The sequence below is a fragment of the Eubalaena glacialis genome, chromosome 15, assembly GCF_028564815.1.
Source record: "Eubalaena glacialis isolate mEubGla1 chromosome 15, mEubGla1.1.hap2.+ XY, whole genome shotgun sequence".
Classification (NCBI taxonomy): Eukaryota; Metazoa; Chordata; class Mammalia; order Artiodactyla; family Balaenidae; genus Eubalaena; species Eubalaena glacialis.
In genome coordinates, this window is record NC_083730.1 from 49,220,135 (window position 1) to 49,244,230 (window position 24,096).

General features: G+C 37.7%; 1 pseudogene; it reads left to right on the top strand.

Moving 5' to 3' along the window:
* Positions 1 to 5,483, top strand: part of LOC133075127 (DNA replication complex GINS protein PSF2-like) — a 131,596-nt pseudogene extending 126,113 nt beyond the window's left edge.
* Positions 5,484 to 24,096: the final 18,613 nt, after the last annotated feature.

Here is a 24,096-nt window from a genome sequence, read left to right on the forward strand (position 1 = left end):
GCTGGAGATCTGATAGGTGTATTTTCATGGCCACCATCATTAGTGTAACTTTGCAACATTTCATTTTAGCTCAAATAAAGAGATTGGCTAAATCACTGACTTCAATCCATTTAAAACATGGGTAATATCAAGGACTTATAATGGAGATTAATTTCTTTCATAAACTTTTAATAAGCACATACTATAAACTGTTTCTAAGCCAGCTGCCATGGACAGAAAAGCTATTACAACACAATACCAGCCTCAAGGAACTTGCACGTACAGTTGTACATGACAGAAGAAAAAACAGGCAATAGTTGTGCACTGCTTGCTAAAACCAAATAAGATATATTTTATCATAACATGGGAAGCTTTTAACATGCTTATGATATGTTCAACCAATGAAACATTTAATAAAACACTTGAGTACAAAAAAAAAGAAAACTGTTATGGTCAGCCATTTTCCAAAAGCAGGCAGTAAACCAAGTGGTACTTGGTATAAGGAAAAATTAACATCTTCATTTTTAAACTTAGAGCATTTCTGTTAAAATAATTTAACATTTTGCAAATGATACAAAATTTCTTTTTATAATTAATGAGTTATTTTCTTTTAATTAGATATGCTTATAAAAAATATATGATCTCACTTTTCATTTTTTTCATTAATTTCAGCGGTGTTTCTGAAAAGCTAGAAATTCCATGATTTCAACCGATAACACCTCACACGTGTAAGAATGAGGATTATGAAAGTTCATTCTGAAGGAAGAAAATCACCCCAAGAATTATTTATTGAATATCTATTCTTTGCCAGATACTTCTCTAGACGTTAGGGATATAGCAGTGAAGAAAACAGGTAAAATTCCTGCCTTCAGGAAGCTCACATTCCTGTCAGCGGTGAGGATGGAGAGACAAAATAAACAAGATAAGTAAGATACAACATGATATGGACATATATACACTACCAAACATAAAATAGATAGCTAGTGGGAAGCAGCCGCATAGCACAGGGAGATCAGCTCGGTGCTTTGTGACCACCTAGAGGGGTGGGATATGGAGGGTGGGAGGGAGGGAGATGCAAGAGGGAAGAGATATGGGGACATATGTATATGTATAACTGATTCACTTTGTTATAAAGCAGAAACTGACACACCATTGTAAAGCAATTATATTCTAATAAAGATGTTAAAAAAATTTTTTTAATTAAAAATAAAATAAAAAACTTAATCTCAAAAAAAAAAAATATGACAATATTCTCTGACCTGAAAGGGCAATACTCACTTAGGAGTATGAAGGGGAGGGGTATTTATGCTATTTCTCCAGGAAAACAATGGAGGTAAACAGGAGATAAACAAGTAAAAATTTAAAGCAGGAACATACAGAAAGAATGCATTGCTTTCCAGACGATGCAAGCACCGAGACCGGATGGAGGGTCAGGGAAGGTGGGATGGGCCAGAGGCAGGAGCAGGCACAGGCCAGGCCAGATCAGGGAGGACTGAGTTGCCATGCAAGGGGGATTTGACCTTATCCTATAAGCAGCAGGAAAACAATAAAAGATTTTAAGGACACAAATGAAAAAAAAAAAAAAAAAAAAGATATAACATGATAGTAATACACCTGCTAAGGAGAAAAAAGAAAGCAGAAAAGGGGAGGGTAGAAATTTAGAGGTATGAAGAGGTAAGTACTAGAAGTTTACATAGGTGGACCAAGAATGAAAACTTTCCTGAATTACAGTAATAATAATGAATTATAAAAATTTTATTCATTTTTTTCCAACAAGCATTTGTTTGTAGGTGCCAGGTGATGTGAACACAGAGATGAATAAGACAGTATCACCGCCCTCACATGGCCTTTTAAGTAGTGGGAGAAAGAAAATCAACAATCAATGCTACAGTCCAAAAAAGCTAAGACATGAGCTAAAATCAAAATACCCTTATTTTCACATTTTTAAATAAGCTGGTGATGAAAATACTGATAGATTTCACTACATAAACAAAAGTTGAAGCCTCCTGATATCAAATAAACCAGCAACTGTGCAGTGTGATGATGCCAGCAGTATAGTTTTTTAAATGTTCCCCAAAACCCTCCTAAATAATAAATCAGGAGTGTTAAAGAAGACAAAACAAACAAAACTATGGACAATATCCTCTACAAAACTAGGAACAAGGAATCCCCATGAACTTCAGGACAGGCATGAGTGTGGCCCAAACACCAAGAGCTGTGTGCCCTGCATAGCATAACAACTATATGGTTGGAGCACTGAGGAGTGAAAGAGTGATACCCACTTATACCACAAGCCATGGGAACCAAATCTTACTCCAAAATAATCACAACCAAAATGAGATAACCCTATGGAAGCAGGGACTAAAGGATCTGGGAACAATCTAAATGTCCTTACAGGATACAAGTTTCACAGAGAGCAAACAGAGCTTCTGAATGTGAGAAGATCAAACACAGCTTTGTCAGTGTAGGCTCCGCAGACATTCAGAGCCAATACTCATTTTCAGAAGTGAAAAACTTTACTCTCAAGGAACACTATTGGAAATACATGCTAAGGTGAGTGGAGCAGGAACACTGAGTGTAAAAAAGAGAGTGAAGCTTCAGAGAGAGGGTAGAGGCACCCAAAGGATGCTAGTCGTGAAAAGTAGTATAAAGGCAAAATGACAAGGCTGAATCTGACAGGCCTACATGACTCAGGGTTGAAGAATGCAGTTGAAGACAGAAAATATTTCTGATCTACACATATCTATAAAAGACAGAAAAGCAACTACAGAAAGGCCTTTTTTTGAGTATTTCACATAAAAACAGAAAGGAAATTCTCAGTCCAAGGAGCTCTCCGCAAGAACATCTTCCTAATAGCCTAGGAAAATACACGGCTTTGAAACGTGGGGTGCGGGAGCTTACAGGCTATAGTGTTTCAATCTGAAAAATAAATAGACATGGCAACAAACGTACACACAAAAATGACCCTTCATGGCTGGAAGTTTTTAAAAGGCAAATTGTAAGAAACTTAAAATTGAATGACAGAGAAATATTACCTAATGTTAGGTAGTCATTTTAAATTAAATGTACAAAGAGTTTTAATGACTTGGGAAAATGCACCACAGCTTTAGGCTCTTTCAAATCATCATGAGACAGTCCTAAAATTTTTATTCTGCTAACCAATTTAATCAATAGAATATTCCACAGCTATCTACTTCATAACCAAAATATCCACTGGGGCATCCTTGAAATGATTTCTCTGTGCCCTTAGAATACAAATCACCTCCACTCGTTCTTTTGCAAGAAGTTATATTTTTACTTAAATAAGTAATAAATTATATTTCTCTTTGTTAAAAAACACAACAAAACAAATCAGGCAAACACCTAGTATATGAAGTATAATGTGAAAGCCTCATTTACCACCACACCAGCCCCTGTTCCTTTTCTCAGAGGAAATCACAGGGTGAATCCTTCTATTCTACTTTCCACAAATTCATATAAATGCAAAATACATATACATAGGTATATGTTTTCATATGTTATATATGAGACCTATGTATGTACATGTATATAATTATATATACATATGTATATGTGTATACACACACACACACTCACATACACAGGCAAATACCAATCCAATGATGTCTTTACGTAAAATTTCTGTCTATTATCAAAGACTTCAGCAATTTATTTCCCATCAACAGTGTTTGCTCACTTTCTGGCCAAAAATAGTTCTTATCAATTACTTCAAATTTGTTAACCTTATGGAAGAAAAGTACCTTTATTATTTTAATTTGCATTTAGAAGTGTAATAATTTTCATATGTTTATCAACCATTTGTGTATCTTCAACAATAAATTGGGACTTCCTTGGTGGCGCGGTGGTTAAGAATCCGCCTGCCAATGCAGGGGACACAGGTTCGAGCCCTGGTCCAGGAAGATCCCACATGCCGCGGAGCAATTAAGCCCGTGCGCCACAACTACTGAGCCTGCACTCTAGAGCCCGTGAGCCACAACTACTGAGCCCGCGTGCCACAACTACTGAAGCCCGCGTGCCTAGAGCCTGTGCTCTGCAACAAGAGAAGCCACCGCAAGGAGAAGCCTGCGCCCGGCAACGAAGAGTAGCCCCCGCTCGCCGCAACTAGAGAAAGCCTGCGAGCAGCAACAAAGACCCAACGCAGCCAAAAATAAATAAATCAATTAATTAATTAAAAAATAATGAATTGCCTGTGCATATCCATTATTCATTTTCTTATTTAACTGTTTATCTTTTTCCTTTAGATCCATAGTTGCTCTTTATATTTATGCATATTTATCCATTATCTACTGATGTGTGGCCAACATTTTCTCCTGTTCTTTTTGAGATATTTTAGTAGAAGTCTTAAATTTTTTATTAGATCAAATTTGCCAGTCATTTTTTAAGGCTTTTGGGGTTTGTGATTCTTTAATGAAGAAATTTTACCCCCTGTTATTTAAAAAAAAAAATAATTGAATTATCTTCTCCTATTCTTTTTATTGTTCATGTACACATGATCTTTTCAACTTCTTGCATATAGTTTCTAGAAAAATATCCACTTTTCTGGATTTTTCCATTTCTTGCCACGCAATTTACCCATTATTTTTAATGTTTTAATCACTTCAATATTGATAACTAAAGCAACTCCAATTTCTAATTTTAAATAGATGTAGTCCATATTTCACTAAATCAGACTTGCCAAGGTTAAATCTATTTTACTGATTTTTTTTAAAGCATCAGCTTTTAGTTTTAGGGATAAAATAACTCTAAAAATAGTTCAGGGGGCGGGTCCTGCACGGTGGCGGGAAAGTGGTAGGAAAGCAGCCACCGCTGCGCATCTTCCTGGGAGCTGAGGGCGAGTCCCAGGCCTACCACTGGCGCCGCCAAGGCCTTGGAGTTTGTGGCTAAGAAGAAGCTGGTCCCCATTATCCCGAACTTCAGCTTGGACAAGATCTACCTCATTGGGGGCGACCTGGGGCCTTTCCGCCCTGGCTCCCCAGTGCAGGTGCCTCTGTGGCGGGCGATCAACCCGAACCCCAGAAGGGTCGGCTGCTTCCTCCCGAGTGGACGGACGCAGAAAAGTTGGAGAAGATGAAGGATCGTGAAGGAAAGGAAGAAACGTCCCCCCCAGACCTAGCCCTTACTCCAGGGGAACTTACCAAACTCCTGCTAAATAAGGTTTCGGACAACATCCCGAAAGCAGATGAGATCTGGACACTCGCTAGCCAAACTCCGGGCGTCTGCCGACAGCTTAGTGAGACAACGGGTGACACGCGCCAAGCTGGATAACTTGACCCTGATGGAGGTCAACACCCCTGGGGCTTTCCTCCCACCAGCTCCACTACAGAGACAAACTCCGCACACACCTGCAACCTTCTGAAGGGGCCCAGTCTCAAGGCTTCGAGGGAGAGACAGGTTTGTCCAGGCCCTGTCTGAGGCAGGAGGCTCCCGGGTGGTGTGTGAGCGCTCAGGACTGGATAGAGAGACTCACATTTCTGGAGTTCTAGAACCACTTTTGAATGTCTGAAAAAAAAGTGCAGTGAAGCAAGGAACGGCTCTGTAACATTGTTAGAAAGGCTTGTGCTTAGTCCTCAACACGTGCTGTAATTCCACATCTGTATCTAGGAGCCAGCTGGCCTTTCATGCGGGAAAGAAAAAAAGCTTTGGCAGAACAAGCGGTTTCCGCCAGCAGAGCCCTCAGGCTCCTGCGCGCAACTGTCATGCGCAGGTGAGTGGTCCCGGCTGGAAACTGTCATGCGCAGGTGCGTGCTGGGTGACGTCACTTGTTGCTTTCAAAAGATAGAGAGCTAGCGGGAGTGCCGATGAGGCCCTGGCATTTTTCTTTTCCCTTTTTGATCCTGCTCTCTTGAGCTAAATTTAGAATCTCCTACAGAGGTGGTTCACACAGAGAAGGAAAGCAGATGAGTGGCTAGCGACGGTTGACCCATGTTTGTCCTCTAAGCCCTGATACACAATGAAGACGGGAAAAAAAAAAAAATTCAGCAATGCTTCGTTAATTCCTGTCTTTAATTTTATTAATTCTTTCATTCTATTTTCTTTAGTTTTATTTTATTATTTTCCTAGCATCTGAATTCATATGTTCTTTTCTTTCCAGTTTTTATTTTTAAATATACATATGTATTTGATTTATATGGTGTGTGTAAAATTTTATCTCTCTTCTGAATCGATTTTGAGCTTTTTAATAACAAAATTATGCTGCCAATGACGTCTGTGTTTTGATATTTGCACACAGTCTGAGATTTGCCTATTAATAGAAAATTTCAAAGTATTTAAATGTGTTTTCATGATTAATATGTCTGGTCTTCTTTAATCTAGTTTCATGCTTTTGATTAATTGTGCTTCCTTTACATTATACTTTATTTAATTTTTTCCTTTTCCTTTTAAAGGTAAACATCCTGTTTTTGTTTTATAACTGTTAAGCTTGCATTTTTAAAATATTAAACTTCAAATATCTTTATTTATGAGTATTAGTATTTTAAGGGCCTATCCTGACCTCTTCTATGTAGAATGAGAAAATTACCAAACTTTTTTATTCCACTTCTACCCTTCCGTGCTTTCATTTTTTTTAAGAATCTGTACTTAAACCTTGATTATCATTTTTAAACTATTTTATCATTACAAGTTTGTTATAGTAATTTTGCAATTTTCCATCTTTTTTTTCTGAACACAGTTTACAAATTCTTTGTTAAAATGTTTATTTAATTGTGCCTCACTGAACTTGAATGTGACTTTAAATTGCTTAATAGCTGTTTGTTTTCAGAACAGAATGAATGCTAGCTTTTTAGTCTTTCCCTTTACTTTTCCCAGTGAATATGGAAACTTGACTGGGTCCAGATCTCTTACATCACAACTTTTTCCCTTAAAATCCTTTATGTCAAGAATGGGTTTAGGAATGGTAACAGGATGGGAACACCCTCAGCCTGAGGGTGGCTGAGCAAACGCCTTGGCAGTAGGTTTACCACACTAGTCACCTGACTGCAAACAGCCCCAAGCACTAAACATGCCACATTTCACTCCTCTGGGGCCATGTTGCAAAAGTGTTGGAAAATTCTGCGATAGATCGTGCTCTGTTGTTTTGTCTTCTTTATAAGTTTTGGAAAAGTTTGAAACCCAGGTATTTTTTCTTTCATTGTATTTAATTTTTTTTTTCCTTCATCCAAATGCTTGTAGTTTCTTTTTTATTTTTAAATGTACAGACTTTTATCAGAATGTGTTTACATTCAGTTCCTTTTCGTTTAAATTTGACAACTCATGGGCCATATGAGTTTACAGAGTAAGTTTATTCTGGGTGTTTTCTCTCATAATATTTTTGCATTTTCTTTTAGGTCATTTGTTATGATTCTTCTTTAGGAAAAAACAAGTTTTCATATTTCATTGTTTATCTTTTGTGTTTATCATCTTTCCATTAATTGTTTGCACCTCTTTTTGCTGTCCTATGCATTTTAGGCAACATCTTAAGTTAATCTTTTATGTAATTTTTGATCTTCTGCCATGTCAGTCCTATTCTTTTTTTTTTTTTCTTTTTTTTTTTTAAACATCTTTATTGAAGTATAATTGCTTTACAATGGTGTGTTAGTTTCTGCTTTATAACAAAGTGAATCAATTATACATATACATATGTTCCCATATCTCTTCCCTCTTGCATCTCCCTCCCTCCCACCCTCCCTATCCCACCCCTCTAGGTGGTCACAAAGCACCCAGCTGATCTCCCTGTGCTATGTGGCTGCTTCTCACTAGCTATCTATTTTACATTTGGTAGGGTATGTATGTCCATGACACTCTCTCACCCTGTCACATCTCACCCCTCGCCCTCCCCATATCCTCAAGTCCATTCTCTAGCATGCCTGTGTCTTTATTCCCGTCTTGCCACTAGGTTCTTCATGACTTTTTTTTTTTTCTTAGATTCCATATATATGTGTTAGCATACTGTATTTCTTTTTCTCTTTCTGACTTACTTCACTCTGTATGACAGACTCTATCTCCATCCACCTCATTACAAATATCTCCATTTCATTTCTTTTTATGGCTGAGTAATATTCCATTGTATGTATGTGCCACATCTTCTTTATCCATTCATCCGATGATGGACACCTAGGTTGCTTCCATGTCCTGGCTATTGTAAACGGAGCTGCAATGAATATTTTGGTACATGACTCTTTCTGAATTATGGTTTTCTCAGGGTATATGCCCAGTAGTGGGATTGCTGGGTCGTATGGTAGTTCTATTTGTAGTTTTTTAAGGAACCTCCATACTGTTCTCCATAGTGGCTGTATCAATTTACATTCCCACCAACAGTGCAAGAGTGTTTCCTTTTCTCCACACCCTCTCCAGCATTTATTGTTTCTAGATTTTTTGATGATGGCCATTCTGACCGGTGTGAGATGATACCTCATTGTAGTTTTGATTTGCATTTCTCTAATGATTAATGATGTTGAGCATTCTTTCATGTGTCTGTTGGCAATCTGTATATCTTCCTTGGAGAAATGTCTGTTTAGGTCTTCTGCCCATTTTTGGATTGGGTTGTTTGTTTTTTTGTTAATGAGCTGCATGAGCTGCTTGTACATCTTGGAGATTAATCCTTTGTCAGTTGCTTCATTTGCAAATATTTTCTCCCATTCTGAGGGTTGTCTTTTGGTCTTGTTTATGGTTTCCTTTGCTGTGCAAAAGCTTTTAAGTTTCATTAGGTCCCATTTGTTTATTTGTGTTTTTATTTCCATTTCTCTAGGAGCTGGGTCAAAAAGGATCTTGCTGTGATTTATGTCATAGAGTGTTCTGCCTATGTTTTCCTCTAAGAGTTTGATAGTGTCTGGCCTTACACTTAGGTCTTTAATCCATTTTGAGTTTATTTTTGTGTATGGTGTCAGGGAGTGTTCTAATTTCATACTTTTACATGTACCTGTCCAATTTTCCCAGCACCACTTATTGAAGAGGCTGTCTTTTCTCCACTGTATATACTTGCCTCCTTTATCAAAGATAAGGTGACCAGATGTGCATGGGCTTATGTCTGGGTTTTCTATCCTGCTCCATTGATCTATATTTCTGTTTTTGTGCCAGTACCAAACTGTCTTGATTACTGTAGCTTTGTAATATAGTCTGAAGTCAGGGAGCCTGATTCCTCCAGCTCCATTTTTCGTTCTCAAGATTGCTTTGGCTATTCGGGGTCTTTTGTGTTTCCATATAAATTGTGAAATTTTTTGTTCTAGTTCTGTGAAAAATGCCAGTGGTAGTTTGATAGGGATTGCATTGAATCTGTAGATTGCTTTGGGTAGTAGAGTCATTTTCACAATGTTGATTCTTCCAATCCAAGAACATGGTATATCTCTCCATCTATTTGTATCATCTTTAATTTCTTTCATCAGTGTCCTATAATTTTCTGCATACAGGTCTTTTGTCTCCTTAGGTAGGTTTATTCCTAGATATTTTATTCTTTTTGTTGCAATGGTAAATGGGAGTGTTTTCTTAATTTCACTTTCAGATTTTTCATCATTAGTATACAGGAATGAAAGAGATTTCTGTGCATTAATTTTGTATCCTGCTACTTTACCAAATTCATTGATTAGCTCTAGTAGTTTTCTGGTAGCCTCTTTAGGATTCTCTATGTATAGTATCATGTCATCTGCAAACAGTGACAGCTTTACTTCTTCTTTTCCAATTTGGATTCCTTTTATTTCTTTTTCTTCTCTGATTGCTGTGGTTAACACTTCCAAAACTATGTTGAATAATAGTGGTGAGAGTGGGCAACCTTGTCTTGTTCCTGATCTTAGTGGAAATGGTTTCAGTTTTTCACCATTGAGGACAATGTTGGCTGTGGGTTTGTCATATATGGCCTTTATTATGTTGAGGAAAGTTCCCTCTATGCCTACTTTCTGCAGGGCTTTTATCATAAATGGGTGTTGAATTTTGTCGAAAGCTTTCTCTGCATCTATTGAGATGATCATATGGTTTTTCTCCTTCAGTTTGTTAATATGATGTATCACGTTGATTGATTTGCATATATTGAAGAATCCTTGCATTCCTGGGATAAACCCCACTTGATCATGGTGTATGATCCTTTTAATGTGCTGTTGGATTCTGTTTGCTAGTATTTTGTTGAGGATTTTTGCATCTATGTTCATCAGTGATATTGGCCTGTAGTTTTCTTTCTTTGTGACATCTTTGTCTGGTTTTGGTATCAGGGTGATGGTGGCCTCGTAGAATGAGTTGGGGAGTGTTCTTCCCTCTGCAATATTTTGGAAGACTTTGAGAAGGATAGGTGTTAGCTCTTCTCTAAATGTTTGATAGAATTCGCCTGTGAAGCCATCTGGTCCTGGGCTTTTGTGTGTTGGAAGATTTTTAATCACAGTTTCAATTTCAGTGCTTGTGATTGGTCTGTTCATATTTTCTATTTCTTCCTGGTTCAGTCTCGGCAGGTTGTGCATTTCTAAGAATCTGTCCATTTCTTCCAGGTTGTCCATTTTATTGGCATAGAGTTGCTTGTAGTAATCTCTCATGATCGTTTGTATTTCTGCAGTGTCAGTGGTTACTTCTCCTTTTTCATTTCTAATTCTATTGATTTGAGTCTTCTCCCTTTTTCTCTTGATGAGTCTGGCTAATGGTTTATCAATTTTGTTTATCTTCTCAAAGAACCAGCTTTTAGTTTCATTGATTTTTGCTATCCTGTTCTTCATTTCTTTTTCATTTATTTCTGATCTGATCTTTATGATTTCTTTTCTTCTGCTAGCTTTGGGGTTTTTTTGTTCTTCTTTCTCTAATTGCTTTAGGTGCAAGGTTAGGTTGTTTATTCGAGATGTTTCCTGTTTCTTGAGGTAGGCTTGTATTGCTATAAACTTCCCTCTTAGAACTGCTTTTGCTGCATCCCATAGGTTTTGGGTCGTCGTGTCTCCATTGTCATTTGTTTCTAGGTATTTTTTGATTTCCCCTTTGATTTCTTCAGTGATCACTTCGTTATTAAGTAGTGTATTGTGTAGCCTCCATGTGTTTGTATTTTTTACAGATCTTTTCCTGTAATTGATATCTAGTCTCATAGCGTTGTGGTCGGAAAAGATACTTGATACGATTTCAATTTTTTTAAATTTACCAAGGCTTGATTTGTGACCCAAGATATGATCTATCCTGGAGAATGTTCCATGAGCACTTGAGAAAAATGTGTATTCTGTTGTTTTTGGGTGGAATGTCCTATAAATATCAATTAAGTCCATCTTGTTTAATGTATCATTTAAAGCTTGTGTTTCCTTATTTATTTTCATTTTGGATGATCTGTCCATTGGTGAAAGTGGGGTGTTAAAGTCCCCTACTATGATTGTGTTGCTGTCGATTTCCCCTTTTATGGCTGTTAGTATTTGCCTTATGTATTGAGGTGCTCCTATGTTGGATGCATAAATATTTACAATTGTTATACCTTCCTCTTGGATCGATCCCTTGATCATTATATAGTGTCCTTCTTTGTCTCTTGTAATAGTCTTTATTTTAAAGTCTATTTTGTCTGATATGAGAATTGCTACTCCAGCTTTCTTTTGATTTCCATTTGCATGGAATATCTTTTTCCATCCCCTCACTTTCAGTCTGTATGTGTCTCTAGGTCTGAAGTGGGTCTCTTGTAGACAGCATATATATGAGTCTTGTTTTTGTATCCATTCAGCCAGTCTGTGTCTTTTGGTGGGAGCATTTAATCCATTTACATTTAAGGTAATTATCGATATGTATTTTCCTATTCCCATTTTCTTAAATGTTTTGGGTTTCTTATTGTAGGTGTTTTCCTTCTCTTGTGTTTCTTGCCTAGAGAAGTTCCTTTAGCATTTGTTGTAAAGCTGGTTTGGTGGTGCTGAACTCTCTCAGCTTTTGCTTGTCTGTAAAGGTTTTAATTTCTCCATCAAATCTGAATGAGATCCTTGCTGGGTAGAGTAATCTTGGTTGTAGGTTTTTCTCCTTCATCACTTTAAGTATATCCTGCCACTCCCTTCTGGATTGCAGAGTTTCTGCTGAAAGATCAGCTGTTAACCTTATGGGGATTCCCTTGTGTGTTATTTGTTGTTTTTCCCTTGCTGCTTTTAATATGTTTTCTTTATATTTAATTTTTGATAGTTTGATTAATATGTGTCTTGGTGTGTTTCTCCTTGGATTTATCCTGTATGGGACTCTCTGTGCTTCCAGGACTTGATTAACTATTTCCTTTCCCATATTAGGGAAGTTTTCAACTATAATCTCTTCAAATATTTTCTCAGTCCCTTTCTTTTTCTCTTCTTCTTCTGGGACCCCTATGATTCAAATGTTGGTGCGTTTAATGTTGTCCCGGAAGTCTCTGAGACTGTCCTCAGTTCTTTTCATTCTTTTTTCTTTATTCTGCTCTGCAGTAGTTATTTCCACCATTTTATCTTCCAGGTCACTTATCCGTTCTTCTGCCTCAGTTATTCTGCTATTGATCCCATCTAGAGTATTTTTAATTTCATTTATTGTGTTTTTCATCATTGCTTGGTTCCTCTTTAGTTCTTCTACGTCCTTGTTAAATGTTTCTTGCATTTTGTCTATTCTATTTCCAAGATTTTGGATCATCTTTACTATCATTATTCTGAATTCTTTTTCAGGTAGACTACCTATTTCCTCTTCATTTGTTAGGTCTGGTGTGTTTTGACCCTGCTCCTTCACCTGCTGTGTGTTTTTTTGTCTTCTCATTTTGCTTATCTTACTGTGTTTGGGGTCTCCTTTTCACAGGCTGCAGGTTCGTAGTTCCCATTGTTTTTGGTATCTGTCCCCAGTGACTAAGGTTGGTTCAGTGGGTTGTGTAGGCTTCCTGGTGGAGGGGACTAGTGCCTGTGTTCTGGTGGATGAGGTTGGATCTTGTCTTTCTGGTAGGCACGTCCACGTCTGGTGGTGTGTTTTGGGGTGTCTGTGGCCTTATTATGATTTTAGGCAGCCTCTCTGTTAATGGATGGGGCTGTGTTCCTGTCTTGCTAGTTGTTTGGCATAGGGTGTCCAGCACTGTAGCTTGTTGGTCATTGCGTGAAGTTGGGTCTTGATGTTGAGATGGAGATCTCTGAGAGATTTTCACTGTTTGGCATTACGTGGAGCTGGGAGGTCTCTTGTGGACCAGTGTCCTGAAGTTGGCTCTCCCACCTCAGAGGCACAGCCCTGATGCCTGGCTGGAGCACCAAGAGCCTTTCATCCACACGGCTCAGAATAAAAGGGAGAAAAAATAGAAAGAAAGAAAGAGGATAAAATAAAATAAAATAAAGCTATTATAATAAAAAATAAAAAAAATTATTAAGAATAAATTTATTAAGAAAAAAATTTTTAATTTTTAAAAATAGATTTATTAATTTTTTATAATAAAAAATAAGAAAAAAATTATTAAGAAAAAAATTTTTTAAATAAAAAATATGAAAAAACTTATTAAAAAATTTTTTTTTTATTTTTTAAAATTAGAAAATAAGGAAAAAATTATTAAGAAAACATTTATTAGGGAAAAAATTTTTTTAAGTAAATAAAAAAAAAAAAAAAACGGACGGACCTAACCCTAGGACTAACGGTGAGAGCAAAGCTATACAGACAAAATCTCACCCAGAAGCATACACATATACACTCACAAAAAAAGGAAAAGGGGAAAAATTAATATATCCTGCTCCCAAAGTCCACCTCCTAAATTTGGGATGATTCGTTGTCTATTCAGATATTCAACAGATGCAGGCACATCAAGTTGTTTGTGGAGCTTTAATCCGCTGCTTCTGAGGCTGCTGGGAGAGATTTCCCTTTCTCTTCTTTGTTCGTACAGCTCCAGGGGTTCAGCTTTGGATTTGGACCCACCTCTGCATGTAGGTCGCCTGAGGGCGTCTGTTCCCCGCCCAGACAGAACGGGGTTAAAGGAGCAGCTGATTCGGGGGCTCTGGCTCAGTCAGGCCGGGGGGAGGGAGCGGTACGGAGGAGGCGGGGCGAGCCTGCGGCGGCAGAAGCCGGCGTGACGTTGCAGCAGCCTGAGGCGCGCCGTGAGGCGCGCCGTGCGCTCTCCCGGGGAAGTTGTCGCCAGATCATGGGAGCCTGGCCATGGCGGGCTGCACTGGCTCCCGGGAGGGGCAGTGTGGAGAGTGACCTGTGCTCACACACAGGCTTCTTGGTGGCGGCAGCAGCAGCCTTAGCGTCTCATGCCCGTCTCTGGGGTCCGCGCTGATAGCCGCGGCTCACGCCCATCTCTGGAGTTCGTTTAGGTGGCGCTCTGAATCCCCTCTCCTTGCGCGCTGCAAAACAAAGAGGCAAGAAAAAGTCTCTTGCCTCTTCGGCAGCTGCAGACTTTTTCCCGGACTCCCTCCCGGCTAGCTGTGGTGCACTAGCCCCTTCAGGCTGTGTTCACGCCGCCAACCCCAGTCCTCTCCCTGCGATCCGACCGAAGCCCGAGCCTCAGATCCCAGCCCCCGCCTCAGATCCCAGCCCCCGCCCGCCCTGGTGGGGGAGCAGACAAGCCTCTCGGGCTGGTGAGTGCTGCTCGGCGCCGATCCTCTGTGCGGGAATCTCTCCGCTTTGCCCTCCGCACCCCTGTGGCTGCGCTCTCCTCCGTGGCTCTGAAGCTTTCCCCCTCTGCCACCCGCAGTCTCCGCCCGCGAAGGGGCTTCCTAGTGTGTGGAAACCTTTCCTCCTTCACAGCTCCCTCCCACTGGTGCAGGTCCTGTCCCTATTCTTTTGTCTCTGTTATTTCTTTTTTCTTTTGCCCTACCCAAGTACGTGGGGATTTTCTTGCCTTTTGGGAGGTCTGACGTCTTCTGCCAGCGTTCAGTGGGTGTTCTGTAGGAGCAGTTCCACGTGTAGATGTATTTCTACTGTATCTGTGGGAAGGAAGGTGATCTCCGCGTCTTACTCTTCCGCCATCTTGCCCAGACCCTCAGTCCTATTCTTTACTTTGTCTACAACAGGTAAAAATTTTATTTCCACTTTTTAATAAATTTTATAACATTTTTGTTTATTGTACTTAACCTTTATATTACTTTATATCTCTTGGCCCACACATTTTTTTCATCTCTATCACCTTATGTCATCTCTTTTCTGTATTGTCATATATATAATGTTTTATAAAACTTGATTGGTTTCAAAATTTTATACTGATTAAACTACAATGAAATATGTATCTACTTCTTTATTATGTATGTATTATTTACCCTTTCTTTTTGTTATGAAATCTCTTCATAGGCTTTACTTTGTTTTCTTTTCCCTTCATATATGCCAGAGTGGTAATAATTCTATACAGGCATCTATTTTTCTGCAAAAACAGAGAACTATATGATTTAGGGACCTGTCATTCTCCAATTGAACACCATTGATTTCCTCGCATTTGATCTAAAGTTGGAAAGTTAGCTGATTGGTTGTTTTTTCAATTATCGAAAAGCCTGAGGAATACAGACAAAGAATTTTGTCCAGTGGGAAAGCTATCTTTCAGTGTTTCTGTAAATAGAAAAGTTAAAAATATCTAATGCTACACATCAGATCCAGCATCTTAGTATTGTTACCAACTGCCTCAAGAAAGAATTTCTGTGTTTTTAAAAAGAAAAAAAAAAAAAAAACTGTCAAAATCTGCTGTCGCTCATCCTCTACCTCTACCCTCCACCTAAGCTCAAGCCTTCTGGCATATCTACACTCAATTCCACCTGGTTGCCATCAACCTCACCAAAGAAGAGCCCTGAAGCTTTGGGCAGGTGCCTTTTCCTATCTAAAGTAAAAACTCTAGAGCACCCATTTAAGTTTGTATGTAACTTAATTCCATGTTTTTTTCCTACTCAGGTAACTGCTCCTCAGACTCATATGAATACCTTTAGAACACAGACCAAATCTTGTCTTCTGTCTCCATTGTGCCCCAACATTGCTAGACAAATAATTGTTTGTTCAGTGTTTGCTTGCTTACTTGCCTGCATGGCTGATAGGTTGATTAGAGAAGCTCCTATTACTACGAGCAGTCTGGTGTTTGGGACCCCCATTTCAAATGTAGATTCATACTGCTGGTTTGGGGGATTCCTAAAGTTTGGAACCTGTGTGATTATATTTCAATACACCAGTAAAAGAAAAAACATGGCAATCATATCTCAGTACAAATCCCAATGCTTTATTCTATCTGATCAGGAAGATCTGCTGTATTTCACTCTATCTCCTTTAAGGAGATAAAAAGATAAGTGACCAGTAAGGACTCTGTAGATACAGTGGTAACGTGACTTTAAAAAGAGAAGTAAGTATGGGCACCGGGTCAGAGGTGAGGTCTGTTCAGGGCAGAAAGACCTTTCCTGGTGGGCTATTTGGTCTGTGAAAATCTAGTCCGGTGCTGGCCAATAGAACTTTCGGCAATGATGGACACGTTTTATATCTGTACATTTGATACAGTAGCCATTAGCCACATGTGGCTATTGAGCCCTTGGAATATGCCAGAATGACTGAGAAAGTGTACTTTTAATTTTATTCAACTGTGATCAATTTTAGTTAAAATAGCCACATGCACTGAAGACCAAACAAAACGCCTGGTCAGATCCTTGACTTGTCTTTGATCAACTTCCCTCCCGTACAATCCAATCCTCCAGTTATCCCCAGCCTATTTCAAGCAGATTTTGAAGCAAATTATTAACTTTCTTAGTTTTTTGTTTGTTTGTTTTTAGATAGATCACTCTAGATTTTAAAGGACCATGTGTGTTATATCTGGAAGGTTGAAGGAAGTATCAACCTCTTTCCTCCAGGAATTCTGAGTCTTGTCTCACAGCTACGACACAACTTATGGTCAAATATGAGTTAGCTGGAAGACTCGAGGGCCCTATAAGTTTGACAAGGATTTTAGGAAGGAACTGGACTCTTTTATCTTCACATTGTCTTTTCTTCCCCCCCGCTAAGTCCCTTCCATTCATGGAAGAGTCAGCCATCAGTGAGCTCGGTAGTCCTCATCCCCCCTTCCCTAAAACTAGCAAAATCTGTTCTTGTAAAAACAAACACCTAAACCTCATGCTGTTTGTTAAGTGTGTGAGGAGATTTACTATAGCAGATATTCAACTTCTAATATCACTGTGTCCGTAAAATTCTGCATTTCCACTGCTACTTATCATATTCTACTTTTAAGGAAAAAACTTTTTGCCTACTGACCTATTTTATGCAGAACATGTGGTTAAAATTAAAGTAATACTGTTCATTCTACATACAAAATATTTTTCATCTTGGGAAAAACATTGATTACTCCCCGAGAACACTGCTGCACAGTAGTTATTACTTTACCGTTTTGCAGATGAAGAGGGAGAAGAGGAAATGAATAAGGACTAAAAGGAGAATATCTGTGTGTGGAGCCCTAGCTGGAATCAAAGTTAGATTTTTAAGGTCTGTGATTTTTCATCTCAACCTCAGACCTGTCCTCGCTCTATATAAAGTTATAACCATAATTCACTCTCAATTAACTGTGAGTATATTTTACATAGTTAACCTAAACTCATTCCAACAAACAGCCTTCCGAAAGAAAAAAGAAAGAAAGAAGCTAATAAGACTAGACACATTGTGCTGTTAATTCCGCCAAATGTTTTGTTGACTTGTTCCATGGGAAGGACTCAGAAGTAAATATGTGTGGAATAGGGGTATTGCTACTTCCTTCCTCCACCCTGGTTTAGTCACCTGGAAAATATCACGAAACCGCTCAGTCCTTATGTACCATCACAGGATTTATAAATCATCCACAAAAATGGCTGCTTCTGCCCCCAAATCTCTGTATAACTATACATAATGGTATGTGGATGGGTGGGCATAGGGGGCTTGTAACTATTTAGGGAATCTTTAGGTTCATAAGAAAGAGAGGAAGTTGTTTCTCTTTTGAGAAACATCTTTGAAGATTTTACTCCAGAGGAAAATCTCAGTTATAAATATCCTGTCCACTTGATTTCACCTATCCCGATGCCTAAAATTTTGCCAAATAGAATTGCATTTTAGAACAATAATTCTTTTATAAAATCCAAATATCTTTGAGAATATTGTAGGTCTGTCCATTCACCAACACCTCAGCAAGCTTTGTTAGAGAAATTTGATTTTTAATTTGTGGGAGCTGCAGAATAACTGCAGAGTATGCAGTAGAACAGGCCTGGATAGCCATGCAAAATGTAGACTAGTGGTCCTCATACTTTCGAACATGTAACATCAAATTCTAGAATTTGGAGAAATGAGAAGTTTTTAGTCCCACCCCAGAGATTCTAAATCAGTAGGTTTGAGGTAGGTACAGGAATTTGCATTCAAACAAGTATCTCTAGGTGATTCTGATGCATGTTGCTCAGTTGCAGGAAATGTTATGCCCTGGAGGTGTGCACAGCACATTCTGTGCACCCTACATGGGGCCCTGTGCACCCTACATGGGGCCCTGTGCATCTCCCATTTTGATAAGGGTTTAGGTAATTGGAATGCATGAAGCATAGGGGATCATGAGGAAAGGGCTAAAATGGAAAGATAGATGAATATTTGAAAATGACTCAGAGCCATTTCAAAATTTCATTAAAGTTTGTCTTTGCACCTTGGAGAGCAGCAACCTCCCATTTTCTCCCTCCTCTTCCTTCTCCTGCTCCACTTCCACAAAACTCCCTACTCTCACAGCCTATAATCTATTTTATATAGTCTTATATCATATAGGCAAAATATTTTTTTCTGTATTGCCTTGGGAATCTGTCAATAATTTTAACATTACTTCAATAAGAAAATTTGTAAAGTACGAACAATCTAACACACCCCTTCCCAAAGGTAGGAACTTAAATGCATACTAAAAGGCAAATCAAGCGGAAAAAATGCCAAGAGAAAAATAAAGCAACTCTACCTTGTCAAGAACCAGCATGTAAATTGATTATATTGCCTCTCAAAAAAAAAAAAAAAATTGCAGTTATTAGGAGTGAATGAAGGGATTATTGCCACATTCTAGGGTTTCCAAAGTCTTTATAGTTGTTCCTTAGAATGTTTCAATTAAAGTGCACTAAATTTTTAAAATGTAATATAAATTCACAACCAGATAAGTACAAAAGAATATTCTAAAGCCATTTATGAATGAGTTTTGGACTATTCATCTGCTTCTCTCCATCAGGACAGTCAAACTGTAATGTCTTTATTCCTTTGTTATATGAAGTGTGGAACTCAGACTTGCAGCATCACCTGGGAGCTTGTTAGGAATGAAGAATTACAGGCCTTACCTCAGATCAACTGAATTCAAATCTACATTTCAACAAGATTTCTAGTGACTTGTATGCACATCAACATTTGAGAAGCACTGTTTTATTTCATAGGAGGACTTACCTCTGAGGGAACTCAGAGCCTGTATACTATGGATACTCTCCAGTGTTGGTGATATTGATTATCTTGAGTCTGGGTCTGAAATATTCAGAGATTATGACTTTAGAATTGATTTTCAGAAATAAATTCATTTTTATGAATGCATGTTTCTATCAAAAAATTATATTGTTGACATTTTGATTCTTATTAAGGATTCTATAAAATAAGGCTAAGGTCCTCAATTTGGTAACTGACCAATGGATAGAGATAATGGCAGAGTCTCTTTCAATAGAGAGTAGGACCAAGAATCCTACTAATTAGGATTTTTTAAATACATGTTCAAAAACACATAATACTGTAAAATAAATGCCTTTTCCACCCTTATCCATTTACCCTAGTTAGACTATGGTTGGCCACTTTCAATCAAAATGCAGAAGAGAAAACTGTTACCTTGAGCATCCATAAAGCCCTCTACATTTCTTGGGTTATGAAATTCAGAAACAAAATTTAATGCCTTCCTTCATGACTCTCCACCTCAAACATCTTAAATCCTCAATAAAAGACATCAACAAAATTGTGAAAAAGCACACAATAAAATGGAGGAAAAAAAAGAAGAAATGGATAAAAGGGTTCATTCATAAGTGACATTTTAAAATTTGTCTTTTTAGTTTAAACTATTTATTTTGCTTGGTCATTCATTAGCTCCTAGAAAGTAGGCTCCAGATCCTGAAACTAAGGTTTGTTTCTCTGGTGACTTAATCCTATCACCCGCTGTGTTAAGTAAAGTAATTATTTTACCCTGGATCAAGGACAGAGTTTCTGTCCTTTGAGGACTATTTCCCTCACTTTATTCCTTAACTGTAACTGCATCCCATACCCAAGCCAATCAGCATGAAAATATATGCATAATTTTTAAAAGCAAGTTGCAAAAGAGTAGGTAGATGAACACAAAGCCATCAACATAATCAAACGATTCAACATTCCTTTAATGAATTCCTGATGTATGCAATGAAAAAGCTTCTTTTTATTCACCATAATAAAACACTATACAATTTTGATGACCTAATTTTTGCTCATTTAAATTATTTTATTTTTAATTTACTTTGATTTACTGATTTCTTATTGCTAACTTTATATCACTTTAATTCATGACAATCTCTGATTTTTTTCTCTTAGCATTTTTACACAGTTTCATCCATTTCAACAATCTTTTTTCAAACATTTTGATATTTCCTAATCAATTACAATACTGTAGGCAATCAGCTTCTCAAGGACAGGGCTTGGGCATCACTTGGGCTACGTCAAATGTATGTAGCACTTCCATATTAATGGGAGTACCATTAGTATGGAAATGCTACATACATTTGGCAGAAAAAAAGTCACAGCTAGTATTAATCTTTGATGAGTACATACCCTCACTTATATGAATAGAATAAAGGGAGACAGATGTTTGTGATTTAGTTTATATAATTCAAAATCTTCATTTGTGCTATATAATTGCATATATTTACTTTTACTAATAGATGGAGAGTACATGTAGCTAGACACAGCATTTAAACAGAAAGAAATACAGCTTGATTTTATAGGACTTTGCCCTTATTAGGAGTTGGGAGCTCAACTACCTCTGTAAATACACAAACAGACCTATACAACCATATGCAATGCTTGTAGAGTTTCTCAGTGTCTATCATGTAGCTTAATGCTATCGAAGTACTCCAGTGATAATAAACTCAAGGCTCAAAGGACAGTAAGAATATTATTCCGTATAATGTATTATGCATCAATAGTTTTAGCCGGGCAAATCCTACCAGCCTCTCAGGCCACCGCAGCAGAGCTAATGAAAAGAATAGTAACTGATTCAAAAAATGGAAAAGTAGAAAGAAGAAAGGGAGACCAAAGGGAGTAAAAATATAGCAGTAAAAACATAGACCCTTCTTTCTGGCCTTTTTTTTTCTTTTTTCCTTCTAGCCATCTTTTTCTATCCACCTTTTGTTCCACAAGTCTACTCTGTGGATTCTCTACTGTTATCTGTCATTCTCCATTCTCCAAACCTTCATCCAAGCCTTCTTTTGCCTCCACTTTCCTTTCTCTTGTTCTGTTTTTTTTTTTCCTCTTTATTTGCCATCAAGCTCAATTCAAAGTTAAAGTTAAATACATACTTGTTGCCAATCAGCCCCAGATATTTACTTGCCAAATTAAAGCTTCTAATTCAAATCAATCCATTATTATGACCACACGCTAATTGTAACCCTAATTAATATGTATATCCCACAGTCCATGATATTAATTCCGCCTGAGCAATATTCTTGTTTTTTTCCTCATGGAAAAACTACTCTGTCACAAACAGCAAATTTTAAAGATTTGTTGAAGTCCCTTTGCCCTGTAATAGTGTCTGGTTGTCATTTTTCAAGAAAGATAAATTGGGTCCATTACCAGGAAATAGTTGCTATTGCCAGTTTTTTTAACACCAAAACTGTTCCCTGATCTTTAAAATCCCTTTCTATTGATCCCTCTCATATCAGATTGTATTGGAAAGACATATTTTAGACAGTTTAAGATCCTTTCTCATCATTGCATAAGAAATGAAACAGACAATTTCTATTGATGGTTACTCAGAGATACGTGCTTCATTTCTCGGGTACCATACGAAAAAATCACGCACTCTTAATATCAGGCAGATTACACAAATTTGCATGATTATTCTGAAAAGATGATTTAACAAGATGTTTGAAGTAGCACAGAGAGAAGTTTTTTCAGCTTCATTATTTTCCAAAACAACACAGATTTACCAGCATTGCAAAACTTTCTCCGTCGAGCTTAAACGTACTACGTGCTCGAGGGCTTTAACATGTGGATTTTTTAATTCTAAAGGAGGACTTGCCCCTGAATATCAGGAATTTGCCAACTTAATTAAACTATCGCAGTAGTGTTTTGAAGATACATTCATAATTCTCTTCTGGCTTTGCTAGCCCCTTCCATTAAAGCCACGTATTCTGAGGGTCCCTTACTTTTTGCATCCCGCCTCTTTGTATCACAGTCTCTGCTCAGATTGAGTTTCATCATCAAGCACATTTCACACCAAGTGTGTGTGCATATCTGCTCATATTTTTTATGCTTGCTGCTCACATAAAGACAAGAATCCCATTTAAGAAAACTGGTGCAGGAGAGTATCAGTCAAAAATTTGGGGACCATCAAACTTTAAAACGTGCAGCGAGAGTGCTATGGGAATTTTGTGATATAAATTTGGTGGGTGGTGTGGAGGCTTATTATTGTGTTGTATTTTATCTTTGTAAAAAGCCTTAACATTTTAGGCAAAATGACCCCAAACGAAATAATACCACGTGATAGATAGAGAGAAGGATGGATAGATAGATAGGATAGAGGTGTACATACATATGTACATAGAACAACATTTGATATGTATGAGTTACTTAAATGTGAGTGAAGAAGGAATTGAGAAGAAAAGCTTCTCCCTCCTTCAGTTCCCTGGTTAAGACCTCAGCTTGCCTTCCTGCACACTCTGACTCCTGGTAGCACCTCTTGCCCACTTCCCCCTGCCCCTCTGTCCCCTCTGATCCAAGAAATTGAATGTTGCAACCCAATAATATGCTTCAAGCAGTCTCTGTCACACAAGTAATGTCACTAGGATCATGAAAAAAAAGTCATCAAAAATATAACTAATAACCTCCCTTGTGTCACTGCCATACAAAGGCTTTCACACCAGCCATTTTATGATTAAAAAAAAGTATTCGACCACGGCTATTTTTTTAGAGAGAGAGTAAAATTCAATACTCTATCGTTCAAAAAACTTTTGCAAGCTAGACTTGAACTTATACATTGAACCTAAATTATGTTTGAAATAAGTTCCTTTATATAATTTAGAACAAATGGTTTCCAGATGAGAGTAAAAACTCAAAAATAGAGCCTAGAATTCAGAACTGTTCCATTGGTTTATGAAATTTGTAGGCTAAGGCATCATTTTGCCTTAAAATCATTTTGGCTCAAAATCTGCTAAAAGCATATATTTTTGGTCTCTTGGCTCCTTGGAGAATGTTTATCATGGATGCTATGGAATTTCTGTCAATTCGTAAAACAACCAAATATTCTACTTTTGGAGACCTAAATAAATAAGAAACACAGCTTTTTTGAACTTGTAGCATAGTATCAAGTTCAAAAGGAAAGTCTGGAGCTAAATCCATTAGATGGAACAACAACAGAGCAGATCTAGGCAAATCATCTGCATTGCCTCTGTCATCCTATTCCTTTCCATTTTTTGGATTTTTTTTTTTTTTTCTGTATTACCAGATGCAGAGTCTCCTGCCTTGGGAAAGGGAAATATAAAAAGAGTACATGTGCTTCATTCTTTCACAGGATGTTCTTCTCTTTTGAAACCAGAAAATATTCAGAATCATAAAATAATTTGAGATTTACATTTTTTATGACAAATCCATCCCTCTTTTAGCACAGTGAATGTATGCTGCAGCTTACTGATATAGTAACAATGTAACATAAAAGAGAAAGACCAGAATTTTGATTTGGGAGAATTGGGGTTGAATTCTAATTTCAATGCCTACTAAGTAAAGATCTCCCTGAGTTTCAATTTTCTTCTCTGTAAAATGGGAATAATACCTAGTTTTCAAGGATGTTGGGAGGGTCAGAGATAATGTATATAGTCAATAACACAGTCTTTGACCCATAATAGATGGTCAGTGTGAGAACTATTACACTGCTGATATTCTAGGAACAAGTAGAATTCACATGCCTGCCCTCAGATTTATTCAGCAGTACCTCCCTGAATCTGTGTATATCCAAGAGCATCTCAGGTATGATCTGTTGTTGTTAGCTATCTCTATTCTCCCTCTAAG